This window comes from Ambystoma mexicanum, chromosome 1p, assembly GCF_040938575.1.
Source record: "Ambystoma mexicanum isolate Mex_15411 chromosome 1p, UKY_AmexF1_1, whole genome shotgun sequence".
Classification (NCBI taxonomy): domain Eukaryota; kingdom Metazoa; phylum Chordata; class Amphibia; order Caudata; family Ambystomatidae; genus Ambystoma; species Ambystoma mexicanum.
In genome coordinates, this window is record NC_090921.1 from 309,045,477 (window position 1) to 309,052,804 (window position 7,328).

Sequence of the window (7,328 nt, forward strand, 5' to 3'; positions counted from 1 at the left end):
TCTGGCATGAGGACTGGAGGAAATCAGTAGCCTGACTCCATCTCAGCCCAATGAGCATATGACTAGGAATTCATATCAACCCTGTTCCTTGAGTCCCGGCACCTTGCAAATGAAAAACAAAAAGATACATGAAATTGATGCGTAACTAAAATGTGATCATAGATTGGAATATGGAATATGAAATATGATATGAAAATTGTGAAGTATGCATTTTAGCTTAATTTTACTGTTTCACTATGTATTTACTATTTATGTCATTTATTTTGTAATTTGTATTGTTTTTATGTGTAAAGTTCATTTTGTTTAAACACATTAAACCATAATAAAAAGTAATGCTGTTGAGTACAGAGAAATTATGACTGGAGGAACAGTAAGTATAAAATACGCTTATATTACAATATTTGTTTCTGAGCCAGAAAACCTTTAACAGTAGCGGAGGCAGTTTTCGGTGCGTGGGCGTGTGGAGGGGGGGGGGGGGTAATAGGTCACCATTCTTGCTGGGATGTAGAACAAAATACAGAATTGTTAATGCTCAGGTATCAGCAATGGGGCTGTTTTCCACCGAGAATTAATTCTCTCATTACTCACTGGTAATCTTCATCACAACGCGTCCTGCTCTTCCTCATCATATTGGTGAATCACGGGGGTCATGTCAAGAAAACATGCTACACGCTATCCCTTTACATTGAAAAAAGTTAAGTCCTCGCCCGGCCCTAAGGATAAAGCACCTCCAAGGCACAAGTAGTATGTTTATGGTCAAAGTTCACGTCATGCAGACTAGCCGGCGAACGGGAACACACTTCAGATATCATGCAAAGCCAGGTACATCAAGCTGCTTGTGGCAACCCTTCCAGACCACTGGGGAGCAACTAAGGGCGTCCAGGTGAGCAGAAGCAACTGGGTCCTGCAACAGAAAACCAACCAATGTGTATGACCAGTAATCCAGTGGCTGTCGGAAATTCACCACAACGAAACTAACACATCTTACATAGATATTGAGTAATGAGTCACAACATGAAATCAAGCAGGTGTCTGAAATGCATCACCTTGGAAATCAATTACTCATCAAAGGGATCCGGAAAAGAAACAAAGCAAGCATGCACAGGTGTTGAGAAACTGGTCACACGAATTAGAACACAGCCTGGCGCGCAAAGGCAGACTGCATCCTACTTGTTCCTATAGAGGTGGAATGCAGCTGCAAACTTACAGTTCCCAGCTCAGGTTACAGCCAGCAGGCTTGGGGCTCAAACGAACTACCCTGCATTTTAATGTTCAATGCTATACCCACAGAGGGACGCACAGGGCCATCTTAAGAAATGTTGGGGCTCGACGCGCAGACACAGTTGGGTCCACCCAGAACTAAAAACATGAAGGGATCTAGAATCTCTAGTCATGCCCCACAATGCAACCACAACCCATAGTATGATATGCCGCGCTGCAACAATCAAAATATGCATGGGTGCTCCCTCCAGTCCCCTTACCCTCTACAGGCTTGCTGGAAACAGAATAATAAACAGGTGGCTTTTCGAGAGCTACATTAGCAGTCCACGATCAGAGGGTACAGGGCACGTTTTAAGCATTTGCCACACACTGCCATGACAGAACCACATGACCATTAGAAAGAAATTGTGTGAGTACCTGGGCATATGATACCAGTGCCTGGAAATGCCTATCTAATAATACAAGCCAAAACAGTTGGCTTTGCCAATGCTTGTTTTGAACAGGCCTTCAGTCAAAGGACTTTTGTATTGCTTATATGTATGAAGGCACACTTGGTAAGACATGTTTATTGCACCAGTAACACATTTAGAACTGCAATTAACTCTCGATGGTTGTGATTGTCGGGGAACTTTGTGAGACAGCTAATGACAACACCTTCGAGAACTTTAGAGGAGTGCTGAAGGAGAGAAACAGGGTGAAAGTTAGCACGTAGGTTTGGGGCAGCCCATAGCTTTTTTAGAGAACGTAACCATTCTGAAAATAGAGGGAAAGCAAGTAGAGTCCAAGGACAGTTTGAAAAGTTGAACAAGGTGAGAGTCCACAGGCTTGACTAGCTGAGAAGAAAGAGTGTTTAATGGGACACAAGAGGGGTTCATCAGAAGGGTTGATTGTTTGAAGTTACCCGGCAACAAGGTGTGTGTGCCGGGATGTTTGAAAGTGCTTGTAGAAAGTTGCAAGTTGAAATTGCTAATAGTGATCTACATTGGTTGCATTATTCAGCGAATTGAAACTAGCATCTCAGATACGCACACAAGCGCTGTGAAATTTTAAAGTAGCCTGTTGCTTTAATTTGTGTGTATAGTCAATACCAGCAGGCAACCTAGAGCCTACTTAGCGAGCCACCTTAACTTTACTTTAAGTGTTTGTATTATGTCATTCGGCGCCAAACGCTGGAAGTTAGAGTACTGGTTCAGAGCCTTGCTGACTAGTACACACGTTAGCAGAGGTTGCATTCATTTTGCACCTGCTACGTGTAACAGCTATGTAAGGACTTCAAGTCACAGAATTCCTGACTTCTTCAAATCGAAACGTCAGGTGCTTCAGTGCCGGCGCTTCGTATGGCAAGCCGGTCTTGTGCCGGTCCTCACCGTCCACGGCGTCCCAAGGCCACAGACCTTAGTCCTCTGCTGGAAATATCTCTATTAAGAGGTAAGAATGGAGAAAAAACATGTAGACTCTCTGGAGCACGATCTTGTTTATCATGCTCGCATGGAAATGGTGCAAAATATCGCGTTACAAGCATTAGAAGAAAATAGGTCAAAGACGAATAATAATAATAATAATAATAATTTAGCATTTATATAGCGCTATTAACCCTCAGGTTTGAGCGCTGCTTATTATTACCCACGGTGTGTGGTGCTCATTTATCGACCACCGAAGGATGAACGGCTGTGTTTGGCCCCGCCGGGATTCCAACCTGCGTCAGCAGGCTCTGCACGGATGTCAAAGCGAGCACTCTACTTGCTGTGGGGTGTCCTTGGGATCTTTCAGGTGGGGTCTTTTATCAGGACAATACAGTTCACAATGTCTCTACGTCTCTTGGGGTTTCCTTCCCCAAGCTCCGATCCCTCTGGTTCTGAAACAAAGAGTCACAGTTCAAACAAGTATAATCTTTTAGTTTCATGTACACATCCTCCCATACAAGGTCTGTAGAAGTTTAGTGTGTGACAAAACCAGATTACTAACACTGAAAGCCTGTTATAACACTGTTGCCATTCTATTGCTGGATCCTTACCCAAAATCTGAAAAGAAGAGTCCTTGCATAACTCTGCCGGCATACCTGCCATGCACAGCATACATTTGAAGGATGAGTAAGTATTATGCTCACATCCTGAAAACAGAGATCAAGATTCCATCTTCTTCCTTGTACTCTCGTGAGGCTTCTGGTGTAAGACTTGTTCTTGTGTGATTTTGGCTGCAAACAGAATAGTTCAAAAAGTGTTAAAGACATACAGTGCATTACTGAGTGATGTCAACATCAATAACAGACGTCTCATGACTCATGTTCCCATACTTTACGGAGAAAATCCTAGCTGCATGTTGTATCCCTCCCACACTCACCAACACTCTTTATATGCCTAGGTTTCTGTTCCTACATGTTCACTATCCTCTAAACCCCTGTACCTCTCCATAGAAGTACACATTCCAACAATCAACACTGTTGTATAGATTTTTGGGCAATGCCCAACAGCTGCTCTTCCTTCACTATTCTGATCATAAGACTTCAAATTAGGTTTTGTACCCGATTAAGCCGAACAATGGCTTGACAGACTTGTCCAGTGCTGCAGTTTCAATGGCAAAAGAGTTGGGTTGCAGAAAAAATGGCACATGCCTTTCTTGATGTAAGGCAAACATTTTGACTGGAAGGCAGGTTGTTGCATAGGTGACCGGAAACCACAGAGGAGGGCTGTGGGTGTTCAATGGAAGCAGATCAAGACACAGAACTCTGGCAGTGGAGCTGCAGGTGTTTGGCAGAGAAAGGAATGCCAGTATGCCAGGTCCTGTTTTGATGTCATAGACCTCTGGTTGTGGTGCTGATGGTTTCTGGCTGCTTTTACAGGTAGACACTGACTGGGTATGTCTCATTGTTGCTTGGTTGTCTACAAATCAGACGCTGACAGCTTGGCAGATGCTATTTTGATGACAGAACTTTAGCTGTGGGGCAGCTGGTGACTGGCTTCAAAGGAAGATGCTGTTAGATGGCTCATCATTGTTTCAGTGACTGGCAATCAAGAAGAGGCGGGTGGGATAGCAAATGGTTCCTTGACCCAAAACTCTGGCTGTTTTGCAGCTCGTGGCTGACTTGGCAAGAAGGGATGGGGATGCAGACTGTATTCATACATCAATAACCGAAAAGACTCAAGTAGTTAGCAAATAGGATAACTGTTTTAAAATCAATTATCCAAAACAGTAGTACAACGGACATCAACGGACGTCCCAACGCACATTCTCTCAATGCATCTTAATAAAAACATTCTTTTATAGCAAAAAATCATCATATGTATTTACTAATTTCATCCTACGTGGCAAACTACAAAATCTATTGAAGAATGTGAAAGGGTCTAAGGGAATATCTAAGTATATGTTCTATATTAGTATGGGACAGTGAAAGAAAGAAATTGGTTTCTTAACGTCAGGTGGGGCAACTAAACCTTCCCCTTAAACAGGTCACTATGGATGTCACTAAATACACAATGTCCTATTGGCTACACAAACTATGGGACCCTTGATTACGTGGTCCCCTACAAATGGTTAGCACTCTAACCTTCATCAGTACTTTCCATCCTGTGATAGCAGCACGCAGGCTGGGCTCCCAGGTGCTGGTGAGCTCGTCTTGACCATAGCTTCCCGCCAATTAGCATATGTATCTATCATCACCTCAGTGGTCTGCTGATAATTAGGACTTTGAATTTGTCCTTCAGAGTGTTCTTAGCTCTGGAGAATTCAGGGGGTGAAGGTACGCTCTGCCCTCATGCATAGGTGTGACCACCTTGGTCGTCCAACTTCATTTTTACATGTGACTGAAGACCACAAAATCGAGTCTCTTGTGTATTAAAAATAGTATTTTCCAATAGACCTCTAACGTCTTCCTTGTTTGGTTCATGCCTTCTGAACATGAGTTTTGTTCTTTCACATGATTTGTATCCAATATCTGCTCACTCCAGCCTGATAAGAACTTGGCCTCTTGGCTTGGCTTCATGGCTCATCCAGCCTCGCCTTTCTGAGATTCACTTGGTAATTCATTTGTTTTTTTACTGCAACACTCTGAAAAAGAGGTCTTCCTTTTCTAGCCACGCTCTGCTATAGTTCGTAGTGGAAACATGAAAATACAAATGTGTGTCCCCACAGGAATGCCGTCCAAGGTATACTAGTCCAACCAATCAACTGTAACCTGTCTCTCTAAGAGGGTGAAACCCTTCAATCACCTACCTTGATAGGTAAGTGATACCAGTTCTAAACTTGATTACTTAGAACATCAATCTTTGTTGGTCTCTTATAACAACAACACAAAAGTGTTATATAGAGTCACATATAGAAAAGCACATACAGTTTAATATTATAAACTAAATCTGTATCATAATTTATTAAAAAACTTTAATCTGTATCATAATTTATTAAAAAACTTTGTTCAAAGAGATACAAAAAACTAATATGAATGAAGAAACAATCTTCCCAAGCTCATGATTCAGCCTAGACTCAACATATTGAAAATATGATAAACAACACCAACAAGAAACATTTGAAGGTATTTTGAAATATTCACATACAGACTTTTGACATGCGTTAATCTTCTTGGTACAAGTAACCTGCTATTGACTTATTCATAACAGGTCTATGTCTGCATGTCCAAACAATCTACCCCAATGGTTACAAATATTAACAGGTATTGTGAATATATTCAGATACAAAAAGATAAAGAAAAACATTTAAAATGAAACTTAAAAAGCCATAAATCTACTCGGGGTCTACGTATAGTGGCTGCAGAGATTGAAACCCAGTCAGCTTGCACCCACTAGAAGCGGTACTCGCAAGAAGGTGTGCTCTACTTTTCTCAGGACCAGAGTTAGATGAAAAAATGATGGTGACCCCTAAGGAAACACAAAATTAAAAATACACTGTGTATATTGCCAACAAATTGAAAAATAAAAAATCTAAACAACTGACTGTTGTAAATCAGCTCACATACATTGTACCTATTTCATTCAGACAAGTGCCACCCGTGTTATAGTGTTCATACACCATCTACATCGCCTAAATGTGAAATGAGTCTATACAGTGTAAATTAAAATAGTAAATGCACAGAGATCAACGTCCACACACCATAAGACCAGAGCAGTTCAAAGCCAATGGGTGAAATGAATAGATAGAGCTCTACAGGGACTATGTGTACCACTTGGCAACTCCCAAACTCAAAGACATTGCATTAATCCGATGTGTCTGCCCGTTACCTTAATAAGGTTGAAAAAGTGTAAACTTGTGTTGAAAACTCGTATTCCCAGAAGTTAAAAAGTGGGACACGAGTATAGAATTTGCATGCTTAATAACTCACAATTTCAATTGCTTTCGGGGCCCGTATGTGGAACCCACATGGCTTGATTATGTATATGTGGCCCAAATGTTCAGATACATCAGGTAAATAGTCATAATTCCTTAGTTGTAGTTCAAGGGGAGAAGCCCCCGTGTCCTGGATGGCAACAAAGCAAAACAAAATGTATTTTCAAAAGCGACCTGCCCACAGTTGAACATAGATGTAATCACACTGTTGGATAATGCCCGCAGACTGGTGAACAATCTCCTTTACTTTGAACTCTTTGTTACTTGTAAGGAAATCTGGTAGCTGGGGACTGCCTGCAACCTAAAGCACGTCCAACAGCACCGAGCAGGCGCGTGTGTGAAAAGTCTGTGTAAATTCACCGCTGCAATGCGGTCTCTGTAATCCGCTGGGAAAGCAAACACTCAATCATCAAGTGTATTCCCACAGAGCACATAGCCCACGAGTCTAACAAAACAGTAGCCGGCACTCACCCGTGCGTACAAGCGGACATATTCGTCCTATGCACACGCCGTATAGAATGTCTCCACATCAACAACAACTGCAGAGAACGAGACGCCCTTGTGTGTCCTATTGCAAAAATAGCAACACAGCACCTCAGTGGTCAAAGGATGTATTACACCTTGTTGGTTGGGAAAACCCAATCTGTCTACCCCATATATAGGGGAAGGGAATGCAAGAGGTGGTGAAAATCACTCAAGGTACTATAGTAAACACCAACTCTTAATCGTGTCAAGCATCAAAAGAATATAGAAATGTATAGGACCAGATGTTT

The 7,328-nt window shown here is 42.0% G+C and overlaps 1 long non-coding RNA gene across 1 annotated transcript; it reads right to left on the reverse strand.

The window, feature by feature from the left end:
• Positions 1 to 2,850: 2,850 nt before the first annotated feature.
• Positions 2,851 to 7,106, reverse strand: LOC138505304 (uncharacterized). Its single transcript, XR_011280298.1, has 3 exons — positions 7,027 to 7,106; positions 3,329 to 3,415; positions 2,851 to 3,076 (listed from the first exon to the last, which is right to left on the reverse strand). It is a non-coding gene; the product is annotated as an uncharacterized lncRNA (long non-coding RNA).
• Between the last annotated feature and the right edge of the window lie 222 nt (positions 7,107 to 7,328).